This window comes from Oncorhynchus nerka, linkage group LG10 (genome assembly GCF_034236695.1).
Source record: "Oncorhynchus nerka isolate Pitt River linkage group LG10, Oner_Uvic_2.0, whole genome shotgun sequence".
Lineage (NCBI taxonomy): Eukaryota > Metazoa > Chordata > Actinopteri > Salmoniformes > Salmonidae > Oncorhynchus > Oncorhynchus nerka.
The window spans coordinates 59,841,579-59,863,015 of record NC_088405.1 but is presented as its reverse complement, the minus strand read 5'-3'; the positions used below and the strand labels follow the sequence as shown (position 1 = coordinate 59,863,015).

Genomic DNA, 21,437 nt, shown 5'->3' with positions numbered 1-21,437 from the left:
CATTAAAAGGTACTTTACATTTGATCCAAAACACTCAACACTTAAGACAGTCACAAAGAAATACATCATTTATTATTTTTCAAAACACAATTAGCTTGTGCTGGAGGAAGGAATCAGAGTGCATTAAAGCCTCAATTAATTCCAAAGTAGCAGAAATATTAAGGATTATTACCCAAGCCATGAGAAAGGGCAACATGGCACAGCTAAGTGCATCTGCAGCAGAGTGTGCACAGAGCATTTAAAAAACACAAGGAGTTCTGGGGGAAATAGGAAATTGTCACAATAAGATAAACAGTGTTAGAACACTGTTCCTTCTGAGATAACGAACGACTCCAACCTCATTACTCACAAGCTGTTACTGAAATGTCCAGAGAAATGATGGCACTCCTTAACATGGTAGTTCCATACATTCATGTAAGCACGAGTGCACACACACACACACGCATACATATACATACACACACGCACACACCCCAGCACTCTCTTTTCTCCTCCCGGGCCGCAGTTCTCAGGACAGGCCTGCTGGTTTTGACTAGCAGAAGTGACTTTTTTAACTGGTTAGGAGAACTTACACAACAGGTTAAGATAATTAACGTGGCAGGTTAGGATAATTAGGTAAAGGTTAGGAATAAGGTTAGGGGCTCCCGAGTGGCACAGCGATCTAAGGCACTGCATCTCAGTGCTAGAGGTGTCACTACATACCCTGGTTCGATTCCAGGTTGTGTCACAACCGGCCGTGAATGGGAGTACCATAAGGCGGCGCACAATATACCCAGGGTCGTCCGGGTTAGGGTTTGGCCGGGGGTTTGGCCGGGGTAGGGTTTGGCCGGGGTAGGGTTTGGCCGGGGTAGGCCATCATTGTAAATAAGAATTTGTTCTTAATTAACTGACTTGCCGAGTGAAATAAAGGTTAAATAAAAAAATAAATGTTCAAATGTCAAAATTGTCCCTTATGCAACTGTAACATATCCAACTCCAACCAGGCCTGGTCTGAGAACACCCTGCATTTGCACTAATGTGATTCTGCTTCCGGGCCATTAGCATGGAACTCATCCCATTTGTGTGACACCCGGTCACCATGCAAATTGTGGCGGCGGGCTGTTGTGCCGTAGCCCAGGCTGGGGTAATGCAGCTGTATCCTCCCCCCTATCTCATTCCCCCTCCTCCCCAGGCCCTGAGCCTCCAGGGTTATCAGCCCCGCCGTTGTCGCCAGCAACCACAGCCACGGCAGCTGGTGATAAAAGGCTGTGTGGGTATTTATCAACATCACTCACTTTTATCACTGGCAATCTTGGTAATAGAAACACAAGCCAGTGTTCATCTCTGCTAGCCCTCCTACATCTTTTACAGCTGTTTCACCTGCTTCCCTTGATAGATAATCTGACTGTCTTGCCCGGCCATTGTAAGTCATTTTCAGCGAGGGTGCTCCCCCAGCCTGTCTGTAGCCAGTTAAGTTTTTAGCGCTGTCTTTATACTTTCTGACAGGGCTGCCCAAAGGCTGATGGGATTTCTAGAGCCCTGGAACAACGCAATTACTTTCCCTATTTCTCTCTCCATGGTGACAACAGACAACAGGCCTCTCTCGCTTCTTTCTCCTCTCTAGGGAAATGGCTGCAGAGTGTTTGGTGTTTCCACTGAGTGACTAAGGAGGAGGGTGTGTGTGTGTGTGTGTGTGTGTGTGTGTGTGTGTGTGTGTGTGTGTGTGTGTGTATTAGAATTCCAGTCAGAACAAACAGGCCAGTTGTAAAAATCCAACAACTCTGACGGCTTGTAGAGCAGAATAAATCTGCATAGAGTAAAACAAAGTGTTGTGAGACTGTTTTCTGGGAGACTAGCAGGACCTAGGGATGAGTTCCCTGTCCATAGGGATCACTGTCAATATGTCCAGCACACCCTGCAGTCAGTCCACAGACATAGAGGACAGAAGGGAGCTGCAACCTTAACTTCCCCCTCAACTCAACATGCATCAGGCCAGGCTGGGGACACCGACTGCAGCCTCCAAGGACACACTTACCCCTGCAATCATCCACGCTGTCTCTGAATGCATTACCAGCTATGATATATTGTGTGATTAGCTCATTTCAAAAGGACTATTCCTAATCTAAAAAGCAGCAGAGAACTCAGATGAGATATGAACTGATTGGTGGGAGGGCAACTCTCCAGTGTGTGTGTGTGTGTGTGTGTGTGTGTGTGTGTGTGTGTGTGTGTGTGTGCGCGCATACACACTTCCTTGCCTTCTCCCATCCAGTCAGTGCAGGGATTGAGAGGTGGAGGTGATGGAGGGAATTGCAGCTCCTTTTAATAATGTGTATTAACAGCGAAAGGGGCGGCTGTGTAACGGGGAAAGGGGCGGCTGTGTAAGGGGGAAAGGGGAGGCTGTGTAACGGGGAAAGGGGCGGCTGTGTAACGGGGAAAGGGGCGGCTGTGTAACGGGGAAAGGGGCGGCTGTGTAACGGGGAAAGGGGCGGCTGTGTAAGGGGAAAGGGGCGGCTGTGTAACGGGGAAAGGGGCGGCTGTGTAACGGAGAAAGGGGCGTTGTGTAACGGGGAAAGGGGCGGCTGTGTAAGGGGGAAAGGGGCGGCTGTGTAAGGGGAAAGGGGCGGCTGTGTAAGGGGAAAGGGGCGGCTGTGTAATGGGGAAAGGGGCGGCTGTGTAAGGGGGAAAGGGGCGGCTGTGTAACGGAGAAAGGGGCGGCTGTGTAACGGGGAAAGGGGCGGCTGTGTAACGGAGAAAGGGCGGCTGCGTAACGGGGAAAGGGGCGGCTGTGTAACGGAGAAAGGGGCGGCTGTGTAACGGGGAAAGGGGCGGCTGTGTAAGGGGGAAAGGGGCGGCTGTGTAACGGAGAAAGGGGCGGCTGTGTAACGGGGAAAGGGGCGGCTGTGTAACGGGGAAAGGGGCGGCTGTGTAAGGGGGAAAGGGGCGGCTGTGTAACGGGGAAAGGGGCGGCTGTGTAAGGGGGAAAGGGGCGGCTGTGTAACGGGGAAAGGGGCGGCTGTGCTGTACTGTTAATACTCAGGGTTTTGTGGATTCAGTGACTGCAGTTAATATGGCAGCCTTTCATTATCTGTATACATTTGAGGAGTTCTATGTGGCTATGAACAGCGGGAAGGGAGACCGGGTCCAGCAGCAGGACTGCTATAAGACATGACAGTTATGAAGATGTATACAGCACAGACAAGCCAGAGCAATTGTTACCTCCAACATTACCGAGAAAGTGGGTCGGCAGATAGCCTTGCAGATAGAGCTTTGGGCCAGTAACCAAATAGTGGTTTGAATACCCGAGTCGACAAGGTGAAAAATATGTTTCCGTAATTTGCTCCAGGGTTGACGTACGACTATGGCTGACCCTGCAAAACATCATATTTCACTGCACCTATCCGGTATGTGACAATATAAAAACATTATCATTAAGATAAATATAGTGTATGCCAGTGGAAAACCAGAATGACAGCAAAAAGAGCATATCAAATATTAGATCATTCCTTTTTGCATTTACAAAACAGAACAAAGTTCTCGCTCTGAGTTCGACAGGTTTTCAGCTCATTTTCAGCTCAACTAGTGAAAGACACTGACAAGCTGAGAAGGTTCCTACTATGTTTCCTGCAGAACCTGCAAGTTCAGTTATGATGTTGAGACAAATCCCCTGTAGGAGAGGAGGTGAGCCCATCCTCCCTGTAGGCTAGTCCGCCCCAGCTTCCCACCGACCAGGGAGACCCTGTAGTGTTTTGTTCTCCCAGAGCCCCGTGTTCCCACGAGTCTATATACTGATCTACTACAGTCAACTACACAGGGCAGTGTGATGGGTAAATACCTCTCTACCATGGCCAGGGTTTAACCCTCCGCTCCCCCAATCAACTGGATACACCAAGGCACCACAACAAAGACAAGTCTCATTTGTCACCATCATTTCCTTATCTGAAAAATGGACACTCCAATATTAATCTAAGATACCCTGTATCAAATCCAAATCAAATCAAATTTTACTGGTCACATACACATGGTTAGCAGATGTTATTGCAAGTGTAGCAAAATGCTTGTGCTTCTAGTTCCGACAGTGCAGCAATATCTAACAAGTAATATCTAACAATTCCACAACAAATACCTAATGGAATAAGGAATGGAATAAGAATATATAAATATAAATGGATGAGCAATGACAGAGCGGCATAGACCTAAGATGCAATAAGATCGAAGTAGACTATAAACGCCAGAGGTTTCTCAAGGCAGTCTTGGTCCAGAGCACAGCTGCAGTAGCAGCAAGGCTCAGAGGAGGTCTGACAGTGAGGGGTTAAAGCTGGGGAGGGAGCCCCTCACTCTCCGCTCCATCCTCTCCATCAAACCCTTAGGGCCCAGGCTTAGCATCAACAGCACCACTTGATACTGCCATGCTCCTGATTAACTGAAACAGCGTTTGTTGACAACTGATTTTTTAGCCAGGTAACTTTGACTCTTTTCTAAAATAAGGACACTTGTCTGACAACAAGCAATCCAGGCTAAAGCACTTGCTTGATAAGAAAGCTTACCCCCCCCCCCCCCAATCCTTAATCACAGACAGTCTTGTGTACCAGCCATGATTATTTCCAAAGCTAGCTGATTACACCGCCAGCAACAACCCACTATAGGAGACCCCCCCCCCCCCCCGATGAGTGCTTAGACTCCCCATCCCCACTCCCACCCCAGCCACCTCTCACCCCGGTGTCTAAGATCACATAGCCAGCTCTGTTTACAGGGTATGGTCCCCTCATCATAGTCCAGAGCCTCGCAAGGCTACAGCTCACAGCCACCGGGAGGGGGAGAAATCATCCCAGGAAGTTGTGTGTCATTTCTCATGATAAGAGATAGCGGAACACATCAAATAGAAAGGCCCCCCCGTAGCAGTTAGTTGTTTTTAGCTCCCATTCATCTAATGGTAACAGGGAGATTACTGGCATGGGGAGAGACGTCGACTGGCCTTGTTGATGAGCGACCGGGTGAGAGCACAGAGAGCATCTGTCAGAGCAGTGTAGACCTGATCAAAGCCCTCAGCCCTGGGGACACATAAACACTCAAAACTCTGTTACACCATGGCCAGCCCAGATAAATATGACATCTGTTCTGTTTGACGACGAATTTGTGCAGAATATGTACTACTGCCGACTATATCAATAAAAGCTTTGTTTAATGTGTGAGTCCATTATGAAAGGAAGAGAGAGAGAGAGAGAGAGAGAGAGAGAGAGAAAGTGAATGAACGACAGAAAGATCGAGAAATGGGACAAGAAGCAATAAGTGTGAATTGTCCTGTGCTAGTGTTCTGTAGCTAGGAGAGAGGTCAGGATAAAGAGGGAGCATTGGGCCAAGCTTCTCCTCTCTCCTCCTGACCTTTTTAGAACTGGTCCAATCTCAGCTCTAGTGTGCATAAATAGATGACTAATTTGATAATTACAATACAATTAGGGCTGAGGAGATGAGAGAGGGATAGATGCTTAGCGCAAATGCGGACTGACAGTCCCAAGAACTCAAGCCCGCGATTACACCAGCCATTTGCACAAGGACAGCAAACAAGTGCTGCCACAGATAGGCTGGGACGAGAGAGAGGCTGTTAAGCGTAGGGCGCAGGCTAATGAAAGGCCTGGATCCAACTAGTAAAGACCTTTTCAAGCCCCGGTGCAATCAGCAATCTGATGCCAAAGCTTCAGGCCAGCCACCTACTGGATCAAACTGCAATGCTGCTGCTCTACCAAGTCATTCAGCATTTTGGCTGTTCCAAAATGTGCTTTTGAATAAGCGGGTGGGGGGCTAATGATGTGAGCCGTTGTTGTTGTTCACACAGGGAAAGTGATGAGAGTCTCAGGGAGGGAGAGCGGTGTGGAGGCTGAGGGTGACACTGTGATTTAGTGCTTGAGAGAGGCCGCTGTGTGTAGATGGCGCTTTCTGAAGATGTAACGTTGTGTAGTAAACATGGTGAGGTATGGCCCAGGTCTCCTTTTAATCTGACGGATTAGCTGTACTTCACACTCTGCCTGTACAGTTATGAAGATGGATAGGAGCAGCTTATAGCTGATGATAGGACCCTGGAGATGCATGGGCTCATACTCAACCAGAACATTCCCACTGCATTCCAATGAGCCCCTGTGTGATTAGTAAAACATTAGCATCCCAATAACAGGCAAGTAAGACGAAGCGGCCAAATCCAGAATGACTCTTAAGAGCTGTTCTGAAATATGAATGTTATGCTAATGAGATTCTTGCTTACGGACATATCTTGAGTACTTGAGCAAGGGGAGTTATAACCATTTAACAAATTACCTAGACAATGAGGCTCGGAGCCGTATACTAAAGAGACTGGGTATCTCTGCACCCTTACTTCCTTTACTGGCTATGCCTGTTAGGTAACACAGCATGTCATGTGTCTTCAGAGTACAGAGAGAACAGTCTGGTTATTATTTGTAATTTTGAAAATTAATCTTTTAATGATGCACTTAAAACAAATATTCTAAACTGGCTGGCCTGAGAAACTAACCTAAGTCTATTTAGCTAACATTCCAGTCCTTGTACTCCATGACATGTGCCAAAGACATTGTGACAATTTCACACGTGACATGGAGTACAAGGAGTGTATTGTTAGCTGAAACAGACTGGAACCAGGCTACTGAGAAGCATGACAGACTAAGGGACTAGGACAGTAGGTAGGTAGGCTAAGAGAGATAGCACACTCCAGACCCCATGTCAGACTCCATGTCAGACCCCACGTCAGACCCCACGACAGACCCCATTTCAGACCGAATGTCAGTCCCACATCAAACCCCATTCAGACCCCACGTCAGACCCCACATCACAGACCCCCTGTCAGACCCCACGTCAGACCCCACGTCAGACCCCATGTCAGACCGAATGTCAGTCCCACGACAGACCCCACGTCAGACCCCATGTCAGACCCCTTGTCAGACTCCATGTCAGACCGAATGTCAGTCCCACGACAGACCCCATGTCAGACTCCATGTCAGACTCCATGTCAGACTCCATGTCAGACTCCATGTCAGACCCCATGTCAGACCCCATGTCAGACCCCATGTCAGACCCCATGTCAGACTCCATGTCAGACCGAATGTCAGTCCCACGACAGACCCCATGTCAGACTCCATGTCAGACCCCTTGTCAGACTCCATGTCAGACTCCATGTCAGTCCCACGACAGACCCCACGTCAGACCCCATGTCAGACCCCTTGTCAGACTCCATGTCAGACCGAATGTCAGTCCCACGACAGACCCCATGTCAGACTCCATGTCAGACCCCTTGTCAGACTCCATGTCAGACTCCATGTCAGACTCCATGTCAGACTCCATGTCAGACCCCATGTCAGACCCCCTGTCAGACTCCATGTCAGACTGAATGTCAGATCCCACGTCAGACCCCACGTCAGACCGATTGTCAGACCCCATGTCAGACCCCCTGTCAGACCGAATCTCAGACTTCATGTCAGACCGAATGTCAGATCCCTTTCAGACCCCATGTCAGACCCGTGTCAGACCCAGTGTCAGACCCTGTGACAAACCCCATGTCAGCGACAGTGTCCTGGACCCCTTTCCCTCCCTGGCCCTGCCGTGTCAAACCCCATGTCGGCGACAGTGTCCTGGACCCCTTTCCCTCCCTGGCCCTGCCGTGTCAAACCCCATGTCGGCGACAGTGTCCTGGACCCCTTTCCCTCCCTGGCCCTGCCGTGACAAACCCCATGTCGCCGACAGTGTCCTGGACCCCTTTCCCTCCCTGGCCCTGCCGTGACAAACCCCATGTCGCCGACAGTGTCCTGGACCCCTTTCCCTCCCTGGCCCTGCCGTGTCAAACCCCATGTCGGCGACAGTGTCCTGGACCCCTTTCCCTCCCTGGCCCTGCCGTGTCAAACCCCATGTCGGCGACAGTGTCCTGGACCCCTTTCCCTCCCTGGCCCTGCCGTGTCAAACCCCATGTCGGCGACAGTGTCCTGGACCCCTTTCCTCCCTGGCCCTGCCGTGTCAAACCCCATGTCGGGCGACAGTGTCCTGGACCCCTTTCCCTCCCTGGCCCTGCCGTGACAAACCCCATGTCGGCGACAGTGTCCTGGACCCCTTTCCCTCCCTGGCCCTGCCGTGTCAAACCCCATGTCGGCGACAGTGTCCTGGACCCCTTTCCCTCCCTGGCCCTGCCGTGACAAACCCCATGTCGCCGACAGTGTCCTGGACCCCTTTCCCTCCCTGGCCCTGCCGTGTCAAACCCCATGTCGGCGACAGTGTCCTGGACCCCTTTCCCTCCCTGGCCCTGCCGTGTCAAACCCCATGTTGGCGACAGTGTCCTGGACCCCTTTCCCTCCCTGGCCCTGCCGTGTCAAACTCCGGCGTTGAGCGCATTTTACGTCGGACGTACAGTTACAACCCACTTACGACCAACTGGTGCAAACGGCCCCTGAGGACTCAAGCACCACAGCAGCATTGTCTTACGCATTGCGTAGGAGTGACGCCACCTGACGTAAGACAAAGCTACAGCAGAGCACTGCAGCCCCTGCAGGCTATAGCAGGTTATAGCCATTACACTGCCTGATTAGCCTGATTGACGATTATGTTTAGACCTAGGCATCATGTTGCGAAGTGTACCGATATTAACAGAAACACCATCAGGACACACAGTGAAGAATGCTTAGTGATGTGCAACAGTACGCGCTGGGTAGCCCCTAGCCAGGCAGGGCAGGTGCCCCAGACAGAGGCCCCTACTGCCCCTTGTCTCCACCCAGATGTGGGCCATGTTCCAGGGCCAGTGATACAATACTACATAGAGTGCCAGTGCCCTTCTCTAACTGCACCAGCATGAAACAACACCCTGCAGAGGGAGAGAGCGAGATAGGCAGGATCAGGGGTTGTCAGCTCTCTGACTGACCCCTACATTAATTGGTATTTTGTTTCACTGGACCTCCATCGCTCACTGTAAACTGCCTGTCAATCTGCCCCAACCCCCAGCCCCTGTCAGCCCTTGGCCCAGCGCCATCCTGAGGGTGGCCTGGAGAGCGGGCCACCTAGGCCAGATCCGGACTCTCTCTAACAAGCTGCCTTATAGGCTGGAGAACAGAGGTCCCGAGCTACACACCACTTCTACCCTTGTGTGAGGAAGGGAGGGAAGGAGCCTGTAATAAATCAAGCGATATGATTTGTGCTCATTTGTGCTTTGACAATTTCAGAAAAAACGAAACAACATTTCAGAGAAATAGGCTCTATTCTGTAAGAAAGAATGTTTTTGATAAAAACACTCTGACCTGATTTGACTGTAAATCATTTGTGACTTAAAACCATAACGGCTGGGTGAGTTAATAGTCTTGGTCATAAACAGACATTTAAACATGGAACGATTAGTCAGTGCAATAACATAAGCCATCTCCTCTGCTGCCTATGGATCTGCAATATAAACGCCGCTGCAACACCAAAGCAACTCCCACCCAGTAGTGTCACTTTCTGACTACTTCACTTCTCACAACTGCTGTAGGAGAATGTTCTCTCATGTGTCCCCCCATATGACATTGATACGACAGAACATTTACTTCAGAAAAAACCTTCTTGCCTTAACACTGTTGCTAAGGAGTAGGGGGAAAAAAACAACAACCAGGGGATTAACTTCCAATTACGACAATGGTTCTTGTGACAACCCCCCACCCCCCCACAGCCCAGGATGGAGCTGTGCAGTGTAGCAAGAAGTACTGCAGCTGCTCTGCCTCTGGGGGCCAGGGACAGATGAGCAACAACACTATGGCAACAGCAGGAGCAGAGCAGAGGAACAAGAGAGGAGAGGAGACAGGAAAACAGCTTCCACTTCCCCAACTCTCTCTCTCTCGCCCCTCTCACTCTCTTTCCCATTCCCTCTCTATTTTCCATACTCTCGCTCTCTCCCCACCTCTCTCCCTCTCTCCCTCCCTCCTCCCTTCTCTTCCTCCACCCTACCCTGTTCATTCTTCCTCACTAGCATCAATATGTGGCTTGCTAAGGTAATGTCTAAGGGGGTCCTTTGCAGCGTTTCCACTTCGCATACTCCAAACCGGTTGACCCAGGTATATCTCTGAGGTCACACCGATCCTAGGTCTGTGAACATTACTTTAGTCTTATACTTATATAAAAAAGAGACAATGATACAAACGACAGAGAAAAGCACTGAAGGAACACAGAGAAAAGAGGGGTAATGTTAGTGTCTAGGGGGGAGTGGTTAGGTTGAGCTAAAGTGGTAAGTTGAGCCACTCTTGTTTCGAGGAAACCGTACATAAAATTAATTATTTGAACAAATATTTAGGAAGAGGTCCTTATTTCATGAAGTTTGTAAAGGAAGAAACCTCATAGAAAAAGTGGTAAGCAAGTTAGGTCCAAAAAATAATTTTCACAAAGTCAAATTAATCTATTGTGTTATAGGTTTCATGATGCTTGTACTGTATCTAAACCAATGTAGATAGTTTTATATATCAGTTGGGGTCTCTATAAGATACATTATGAGGTCCTAAATGTAGCATGAAAGGGCATCCTTGTAGCTATATGGGCTAATATAGCCAAAATGTTTGCCTTGGGTTAAGTTGAGCCAATGGCCACCATAACCCATACAAATGATGATTTTTTTTTTTTGCAATGTGTCATGCATATCCAGGGTTTTTCTGCCATTGAAATTGTTGGGCGGAGCAGCTACTGTAAGCATTTTTTCGGGTAGCCTAGAATAGTAGGAAATGTGATTTAAAATTGTAACATTTTCTCTCAGCTGCATGGTAAAATGTGTAGAATTTCAGTAAATTTGCTTTAAAACTGCAAAAATGTCTCTCAGCTCCATGGAAAATTTGTAGAATTGCAGGAAATTGGATTTAAAATTCTAACATGTAGGGCTTCCCGAGTGGCACTGCGGTCTAAGGAACTGCATCGCAGTGCTATAGGCATCACTACAGACCCAGGTTCGATTCCGTGCTGTATCACAACCAGCCGTGATCGGAAGTCCCATAGGGTGGCGCATAATTGGCCAAGTGTCATATGGTTTAGGGGAGGGTTTGGCCGGGGGGCTTTACTTGGCTCATCGCGCTCTAGCGACTCCTTGTGGCAGGCCAGGCGGCTACAGGCTGATCCCTGGTCGCCAGTTGAACGGTGTTTCCTCCAACACATTGGTGCGGCTGGCTTCCGGGTTAAGTGGGCCGGTGTTAAGAAGCGCGGTTTGGTGGGTCATGTTTCAGAGGACGCATGACTCGACCTTCGCCTCCCGAGCCCGTTCGGGAGTTGCAGCAATAAGACAAGATCGAAATTGGGGAGAAAAACTGTGTAACATGTCACACCCCTGTCACGCCTACCACCTAAGCCCCTATTTGATCAAGAGTGAATATGAACTCAATGTTCATTTTTATTGTTACAGAGCAGACATCATCATGCCCCATGTATACAAATGAAAAACCAGCAGGGGTCTAGCCCCCTTGAGGATCTTGAGAGAGCAGTCAAGGAAGTGAGACAAGTGAACAGTTGTGGCCCGCCCATTAGGGCGTTAGGGGTGGCACCCCACTTGTGATTGGTCAAGGTACAACATTTTTTTTATTTTATGGATTAGGTTTTATATACTCACAAAAATGCAGTAAATGGGTACATTTTCCTGTTAAAAAAGATATTGTTCAAAACAAGTTACTTATTACTCTGCCCCTCAGTGAATCTGCTAGCAGCAACAGATGAAGGTGAACTGCCCAATGAAATTTCAGGATTTCATAGCATAAACAGCACAAAGTAAATGGACAGTCCTGGGCCATTCAAATGTGCGCTCAGTCAGAACTTCTAGGTCTGCTCTACCTCTCAATGAGTCTCTCGCGCCAAACGGCCTACTTCCACAAGTGAGACTAGATCTGCTCTATCATGTACAAATGTCGCTATAGCAAAAAGCTCATTGTAATTAACTTGTAAATAAATAAGCCTGGGACCTGATAAACCAGACATCAACATCCAACAAGAGTCGAAGGACAGAGGGATACACTAGCTAGAACCTTCTCAGCGCAGATCTGGTAGGACAAAAAGCATGGCCAATTGTGTCCCCCCCCCCCATGTTGTTCAGCGGGTTCTACTGTAGGTGACAGGGGAACAGCACAAAACCTGGTGTATCACAAAACATGATCATATTAATTAGCCAGCTACAGTCATTTTGAGAAACACTGAGAAATAGTTTGGTAGATGTCTGAGTAAAAAGAACCAGTTATCTACCTTTGATAAGCAGCTAGCTACCTATAGCTACTTTAGCTGGTAGCTTGCTACTGTAGCTTGTAAGCGCCCATGCCAATTTCAAGTCTATCTAAACTAATATCTGACTAACTCGGAAATATGAAGTTATTTCAGAATCAACATTAACTGGCTAGCGCATCATGCTTTGTGACTTATGTTAGATATCCTTAGCTAGATCATGTATTTTCACTTATTGCATCTGCATGCATGCTTTGTTCGTTTGTTTGTGAGCTGGCTGCTCGTTCTAAATAGTATCATCGAATCTGTTCAAAACAGTGGCAGCATGTGCAGCAGTGTTCATTCAGTGAAATATGTGTATTTATGGTGTTGTTCAAATGCACAGATAACTTTATATATCTTCTCAAAGAAACTACCGGTAGTTTGAAAACTTGGCATCATAATTCTGTCATGTTGCTTTGTTGACAACTCCAACCACCACCACCCCACCCTCCCTGAAGTCCATTCGAGCAGCAGCAAGGAATGAAAGAATTTTACTGAATGACACTGAAGAGGTACATTGTACCTGAGTGAAAGAGAGGCTATGATAGAGTAGCAGAGACACACAAGGTCTTATCTGATGACATGGAGTCTGAGCTTGCTAAATGAATTCTGATTATTTCCAGGGATACACAACATTCTAAAATATATGTAGATATCTTTGCTAGAAAGAATACTATATTTCCTTTGGCGTAGTGATGCTAAATGTAAAAAATGTCTCAATTTATCCCACTCTCACCTACAATTTAAAGGCCATCATAAAGAACTGTTGACTTTTATGTAACTAACCATTTGGAAGAACAAGATAAATCTTTTTTTTACAGTAGGAATCTCTTCCCCTCCATTACGGGAACAGTCTGGCTGTTTTTACAGCAGTAATATTTTACATTAACAATCCCCTGTCCTCCAGAGTCTTATCTCGTTATTGTTCCACACTTCTATCACTGCAGCTCTAACACTGTGCGGTGTTAAAGTAACCCCAGACGAGGTTTGCAGTCCACTTAATTGATATGATTAACGTTCATCACTTAGAGTATGTGTGTGTGTGCGCGCACGCGTGCGGCTTAAAAAGGACCCAAAAAAAGGTCTCATCCTTTCAGAGAGAGGATTGGGAGAGCATATAAAACCCTCCAGTTTTTGGTCATGCTTCACAGGGCCTTCCAGAACAGAGTGGAATAATTCTCAGCTCTTACCATGCTCAGTAGAGCTCAGCCACCGCAGCTAGAGCACGCCACAGATAATTGAATGGCCTCATTTTCAATGCTCAGTCATGGCTCAGAGGCAATCCTGACCACAGAGCTAGCTCATAACTAGGACACACAGTCACTTGTCCAGCGACACAGTCGTTAAGCAGCAGCAGGTATACTGATTGAAGACTGATGCTGATTATTTGTTGTGGACACAACTGGTTTCACTGCCTGAATGCTACTCAAGGAAAGCAGACAACGGAGGTATTTTCCTTTAAAACGAGGCTAAATTTGGTGGGTGGTGTTTTATCAATGCATATTTTACCATGGGAATGTGTATGTTGTGTATTTGTGACTCGTTTCAGGAAACGAGGCGTATGTCACGTGTCACTACTTCACAGGAACGCCATTTGAACGTAAGAAATTCCTTCTGGAACATGTGAACTTTCATTTTCCATAATTACTCCATGTGTAAATATGAAAAAAATGTTAAATTAGGAGCCTACATTTACATTTAACATTTAAGTCATTTAGCAGACGCTCTTATCCAGAGCGACTTACAAATTGGTGCATTCACCTTATGACATCCAGTGGAACAGTAGTGCATCTAAATCTTTTAAGGGGGGGGTGAGAGGGATTACTTTAGTTGGTTTAGCCACAAAAAATAAAGAAACCTTCAAGATAGCCATGATTGCCTGAGATAATGAGTGGGCTGGATATGCCGAGAGATGAGTTCGGATTGATCAGCCATGTAGCATGCTTCTGTCTATAACATGAGCTGGTCAGTACGTGTAGGTAATCCTTTCTAACGTGGCTGTTTTGAAAGATATCACATAGTAGAACTACATAAGTGTTGCTCTCCACTTTCTGGAGGACTGAGTTTTGAAATCAGTGGAATTAGAGTATGATAGCTAAGGAGATTCTGAAAAATTCTGGTATTTGATTGCAAATATGCAGATGGAGCCGAAAAGAGAACACACAGAAGGCTGTTGTATAAAACACCTGTCTCCGGATTACATCTTCAAACTAAGGGCAACCATAGCATCCAATATTATTTGTATCTCAGAGCTATTTGCATTGCTAGTTATAGCCAATGTTAGCTAGCTAACATTGAACCTGGTTGGTTAGCTACCTGCAGATTCATGCATGGTAGTAACATTAAGAGTTAGCTAGCTGCATGTCTAAAACAAAAGACTCCACTATGCAATTAACTATTTCAATAGAATGTATATGATGTCACTGCAACAACTGTTGATAGACATAGCTGGTAAATTCACTCTGGCTACCTACTCCGATTTCATAGCACTCTCGTCTGAGTGTGCCAGAGCACAGAATAACATACGAACGCTCAACACCCGTTGAATATGGTCGGTGTCAGTAAACGTTGGCAATAAAAGTAATGAAATTGTTGCGAGCAGCACAGTTGCAGTCACCAACGCTCTGGATAACATGAAAACAGCCCAACCAGTTCTGCTAGGGCGAGTAAAATGGTCAGTGAATTGTACTCTCATTTGTGTGTGGAAGTAGCCAGCAAGCTAGTCAAAGAAAGCCAGTTAGCTTGGGTGTTTGACTGCTGTTGTTCGGTCAGAATGCTCTGATCAACCCTACTCCTCAGCCAGAGCGGCCAGTGTGTGCTCTGAATGCCCCGATTGCGAAACGCTCTATATTTACGAACGGACAATCTGACAACCCTCTGAGATTAGGAACACCAGGATTAGCTAACATTACAGCGTTAGCTAATGGGGATCCTAATAAAAATTCACAAAAATGCACAAATTCACACTCCGGCACACACCGTAGTATAAACCAGCCTTTAGTCTTGAAATCTTTGGTTGTTTAGTACATAGCCTCATGTGAATTCCTAAAGATATGGGTGGGGCTAAAGCTTACGAGGGTGTGAACGATGCGTAATGGGTGTAGACAAAGAAGAGTTCTCCAGTAGGTACAGTTGAAATCAGAAGTTGACATACACTTTAGCCAAATACATTTAAACACAGTTTAATCCTAGTAAAAATCCCCTGCCTTAAGTCAGTTAGGATCACCACTTTAATTTAAGTGTGTGAAATGTCAGAATAACAGTAGAGAGAATGATTTATTTCAGCTTTTATTTATTTCATCACATTCCCAGTGGGTCAGAAGTTTACATACACTCAATTAGTATTTGGTAGCATGGCCTTTAAATTGTTTAACTTGGGTCAAACGTTTCGGGTAGCCTTCCATAAGCTTCCCACAATAAGTTGGGGGAATTTCGGGTCATTCCTCCTGACAGAGCTGGTGTAACTGAGACAGGTTTGGAGGCCTCCTTGCTCACACACGCTTTTTCAGTTCTGCCCACAAATGTTCTATAGGATTGAGGTCAGGGCTTTCTGATGGCCACGCCAATACCTTGACTTTGTTGTCCTTAAGCCATTTTGCCACAACTTTGGAAGTATGCTTGGGTTGATTGTCCATTTGGAAGACCCATAATCTCAGGAGTTGATAGGCTTCTTTTTTTTTTAAGATTCAAGCTCTGTCAAATCAGTTGTTGGTCATTGCTAGACAACCATTTTCAGGTCTTGCCATAGATTTTAAAGTAGTCCAAATTCTAACTTGGTCACTCAAGAATATTCACTGACTTCTTGGTAAGTAACTCCAGCGTAGATCTGGCCTTGAGTTTTAGGTTATTGTCCTGCTGAAAGGTGAATTCATCTCCCAGTATCCATTTCTTTTTTAACCTGACAAACTCCCAGTCCTTAACGATGACAAGCATACCCATAAGATGATGCAGCCACCACTATGCTTGAAAGAGTTGTATTCAGTAATGTGTTATATTGGATTTGCCCCAAACATAACATATTGTATTCTGGGCAAAAAGTGAATTGCTTTGCCACAGTTTCTTTCATTATTACTTTAGTGCCTTGTTGCAGATAGGATGCATCTTTTGCTATATTTCTTATTCTGTACAGGCTTTTTAAAATTCTGTACAGGTTAATATTGTGGAGTAACTACAATGTTGTTGATCCATCCTCAGTTTTCTCCTATCACACCAATTAAACTCTGTAACTGTTTCAAAGTCACCATTAGCCTCATGGTGAAATCCCTGAGAGGTTTCCTTCCTCTCTGGCAACTAAGTTAGAAAGGACGCCTGTATCTTAGTAGTGACCATCCAAAGTGTACTTAATAACATCACCATGCTCAAAGGAATATTCAATGTCTGTTATTCTTATTGTGACTTTTTATGCAAATGTTTACTCCTGAACTTATTTAGGCTTGCCATAACAAAGGGGTTGAATACTTACTGACTCAAAACATTTCAGCTTTTCATTTTTACGAATGCCTCAAAACATAATTTGACACAACGGGGTATTGTGTTAGGCCAGTGAAAATGTTTTGTTGTAATTCAGGCTGTAACACACACAATGTTGAAAAAGTCAAGGGGTATGAATACTTTCTGAAGGCACTGTAGGTAAACACAACATTGATGCGCTGGGATGATACAGAGACAAACAGTCTTTCAAAGGTATCTCATTCTATTCAGCTCAATAGCCCATACACACAGAATACCCCATTAGTGAGGTAATACGCTACCATTATTCCGACCTTAGAAAATTCAATAGAATCTTCATGGCTATATAAAGCCACAAGGCTTTGTGTTGTTCTCGATGTGCTGAACCACTTCTGACAGGAGGTGATGGGAGTGGTGGTGGTGATGGCAGTGGGGGGTGAGAAACAAAATCGGGCTTTTGTGCAATAGAGGATATTTTGTTCTCTCATCTTTGGAATGAGAAAAACAGCTTGTGGCTAGTTGAAGCCTCAGCTGCAGTGAAAATAGGCCCTGACTGCCTCGCTCCCTGCCAATCCACTTCACACCCCCAAATCTCCCATCTCTGCCCCTGAGCACCGGCAAAAACAAACACAAGCCTCCTATCCTCTCTTTCTACGGTGTGTTTCTTTATTCACTTAATTTGTGCTGTCATTTTTCCCTCAGAGGAAGAACATTATTAAAAAAACATTCAGTAAAGTCACATGCAATATTACGATACTTTAACAGTATTTTCTTTCAGAAATATAATCATGATCTATATGGTATATCAACATCAGTTTAGAGGAGTAGAGAAAGATAAACCAATAAAAATGTTTTATAGTTTATAAAGCAATAAAATGGCATGTGAAAAATACCACTAGTGAGAGCAGTGAGCTTCCAGGATTAGTGTGGCCGAGGTGGAGACGGAGCTGTGCTCCACTGTGGTCAAATGGGTTATCCACAAACCAGCCCCCTGACCGCACCAGCAGGCCCCCCACCCTTCCTGCACTGTAATTTACTCTCCACCTAGTGCTTAGTAACAGGCCTGACCCCCACTGCTCCGGCCATCAGTTACCTCAACCGGGGTGCCAATGAAGCCTGTTCATTGTGTGGTGAGCAGAACAAACTGGCTAACCTCGCTCTTGCTGGGAGCCCAGCCTGCACTGCCTTCCAAAGAGCAGGACTTCTAAACACTAGCTCACAGCTTTACAGCCAGCCTCCTACCCTCTAGCCCTTTCTGAACCTCTAGACTTGACCAAAGCAGCGAGAGGAAAAGGCCTTCACTGAAGAAGGGGGAAATAATACCGGTAGCTAGCTAATTCTCTTATTGGAAATGAAGGTTTCAGAATAAGACGAGTAGTATCCAAGCCATAGCATACATTGGCCATCGTTTCAATGGAAATGCAAGCATCCTAACATACGTATGGATAACATGTTGCAACTATTAATAAGTAATAAGTAATAAGTAACGAGTAGTGTGTAGATATCATTAACGTTGGGTTTAGAGATTTCCTTGTTAGCTCTTGTTGCACTACAAAGGGCCATGCAGGGCTGGGGTAGTTAGTTCAATCACATCCCCAGCTCTGCTCCAACAAACCAACCACAAACTCTGCAAATGTTCCCGAGCTCATTTAACATCTGTCCCTCAGTGATATTGTCAGAAAGAAAAAAAATACATCAATTGAACGCTGAAAAAAGACTGAAAGTCAAACAGAACGCTCGGTTTTAGCCCTTTAATTAATAAAGTGAGGGTGTCACGTGAATCACTAGGTTTACAGTGTCAACAGTGCATAGCGCTGCTGTACTCTGATAACGCTTGTTCAAACCCATTTGGAGTGCGGCTGTAGAGTGAGCCTGCGCCTGCAACACCTTCTACCACCTCCCTGTGGCATAAACCAACATGGCTAATGGCTGCCATTACAGAACAGCCTGGCCCCTCTCTCCTCTCTCTCAGTCTTGGATTACTGCTCTTTACAATTATACCTGGGGTGAATAAGTTGGAAATGGAGATTTTAAGTGGCACGGATGCAATATTTGGTTGAATTATTGGAGGAGCTTCCAACGTTGTATCCCCCAGTCAGTGGCAGCGAGAGAGAGAGAAAGCACAGCATAGGCCAACTCATCACACACCCACGGACTGAGGAGAATTACCCTACATGTGTACACAAACCCAGATCAGCTCAACCGTCCTGCCGACAGTCAGTCAGACAGTCAGTGTGCCTCGTTAAGGAAGCTCACACAAGGGTGCAGGTGGAAACCAGCTCAGACACGGAGTGCATTCAGTTCAACATGAAAACCCATTTTTTTCCATGAGCAGATCCTCTTTTGTTCTGCATAAATGCCAATTACCTAATTCTCCCTAGCATGCAAATCAGATTAAATGAGGTCACGGCAGATCGCCCATACAGTGCTGTGCAGTGCTGCCTACCTCCCTCCAGAGCCAAAAGCGTAACTCCCTACTGCCAGCAGCATACCACCCTGCATCCCACTGCTGGCTTGCCTCTGAAGCTAAGTAGGGTTGGTCCTGGATGGGAGATCAGATTCTGCTGGAAGTGGTGATGGAGGGCCAGCAGGACATACTCTTTGCTCTGGTCTACATTGACCTGTGTAAGATGTCGTCTTTCGGATGGGATGTGAAACGGGTGTCCTGACTCTCTATGGTCACTAAAGATCCCATGGCACTTGTCGTTACAGTAGGGATGTCAACCCCAATGTCTTGGCTAAATTCCTAATCTGGCCCCTCATACCATCATGGACACTTAATCTCCCCAGCTTCCAATTGGCTTCCTCTCCCCTGTAACTATTCCCAAGGTCGTTGCTGTAAATGAGAATATGTTCTCAGTCAACTGATCTGGATTTTTTTTTTTAAACACAAACAATTTAATCAGGCTCTTATTCACCAAACAGATTCCTTTTTGTTCTATTTAAAAAATGACAATGATAATCCCTTACACTACAAACCTTTTGCCATCCAGTTCACTGACAAGGGCTATTTGACATTTATGTCAAAATAACTGTATTTTACCTAATACAATTACATTAATCATGCTCTTCTCTGAGCATGAAACATCCAAATGAGTATTTCTGTAACCCCATGGCCACCCTCACATCTGCATTTCTGTAACCCCATGGCCACCCTCACATCTGCATTTCTGTAACCCCATGGCCACCCTCACATCTGCATTTCTGTAACCCCATGGCCACCCTCACATCTGCATTTCTGTAACCCCATGGCCACCCTCACATCTGCATTTCTGTAACCCCATGGCCACCCTCACATCTGCATTTCTGTAACCCCATGGCCACCCTCACATCTGTATTTCTGTAACCCCATGGCCACCCTCACATCTGTATTTCTGTAACCCCATGGCCACCCTCATATCTGCATTTCTGTAACCCCATGGCCACCCTCACATCTGCATTTCTGTAACCCCATGGCCACCCTCACATCTGTATTTCTGTAAGCATCCATATATTTGCATGACATAATGTCAGAGAGTAATTGCTATTTGTGAAAGGCACTGACATTTCTCTTTCTCTAAAGTCAGACCAATGGGAGCCATATCAGAGAGTGAGAGAAGCGGTGACCAATCTTTACCTGAGGGGAGTGGAGACCTGGAGGGGCCAAAACCCATACACTGCACCCTGGCTCCAGTACAGTACACACACTGTACTAGCACTGCCAAAGCCCTTCAGTTAGCTCCAGTTAGGTCGCTGGTTTCCTCTCTCCTGGAGGGGAGAGACAAGGCTGCTTGCTGATGGAGGAGATCACTAAAAAGGGCAGGCAGTGCATAAAAGCCAGAACTGCACACATGAGCATCCCTGCCGCAACGCCTCACATCCCTGTCTGCCTCTATTTGTCTCTCTCTCTCTATCTTTCTGCCGGTCTCTCTCTTTCTCCCTCCCTCCCTCCCTCCCTCCCTCCCCCTCCCTCCCTCCATCCATATCATACTGAAGAGGGCACTCCAGAAGTTGCATGACTAGCCCCAGACCATGTCCCAATATGAACCGAGAGAGGGATGGAAAGATACTGAAGGAGGGACTGAGAGAGGGATGGAAAGAGGGGGAAAAGGATGTTGTGACTGCAATGCGTTTCTCTGACACGTTGTCAGGCGGTGTCAGAGCCGACGTGCTCTCAGGGCCCAGGCCGGGCAGCTAACAATAAATATTATATTTTGCATTAATGCATGGGAGTCTGAACCCGCATTCCTTCAGGCTCCTTTTATGTTTAATATAAAGAGCACACTGTGCCAATGACATTATCAAAGTCAGACTTGAAATTCACTTTCCATCTTTGTAGGCACGGCCCCCAAAATAAATATATTGATGGAAATAAATAAATATTTCATCATTGGCTCCCTGCTGAGGAAGCACGGGGGGTTATTTAGCATAATTCATCTGGTTTGGCCATTCCAACCAGAAAATAGGATGGGCACTGAGAGGAATGCAAACACTTGAGGTGGCCATTTTCATGTTAAGGTTATCTTGTGATTTTCTGATGCTTTAACCCTGATTCAGTACTGTATCTCAAAAGGATCTTACTGTAATAGCTGCAGGGGTTGCATCCCTGTCTGGTGTATCACAGCCAGGAACACCTTCTCCTGTCCTGCAGCCAACAGGAAGCAGACACACCTGGGCTGTGGGTAGAGGGTAAACATCCTCTATACAGGAGCCTGTACTTCCTCCAGGTCTTACCAGCCTTATCTCGGCTGTGTGTGTGTGCGCGCGCGTTTGTCTGTGTGTATGTATGCTTGCAC

The 21,437-nt window shown here is 46.4% G+C and overlaps 1 protein-coding gene across 15 annotated transcripts in view; it reads right to left on the bottom strand.

Moving 5' to 3' along the window:
• Positions 1–21,437, bottom strand: part of LOC115135728 (RNA-binding protein Musashi homolog 2-like) — a 342,501-nt gene that overhangs the window by 233,156 nt on the left and 87,908 nt on the right. The gene's annotated exons all lie outside the window — the stretch shown is intronic.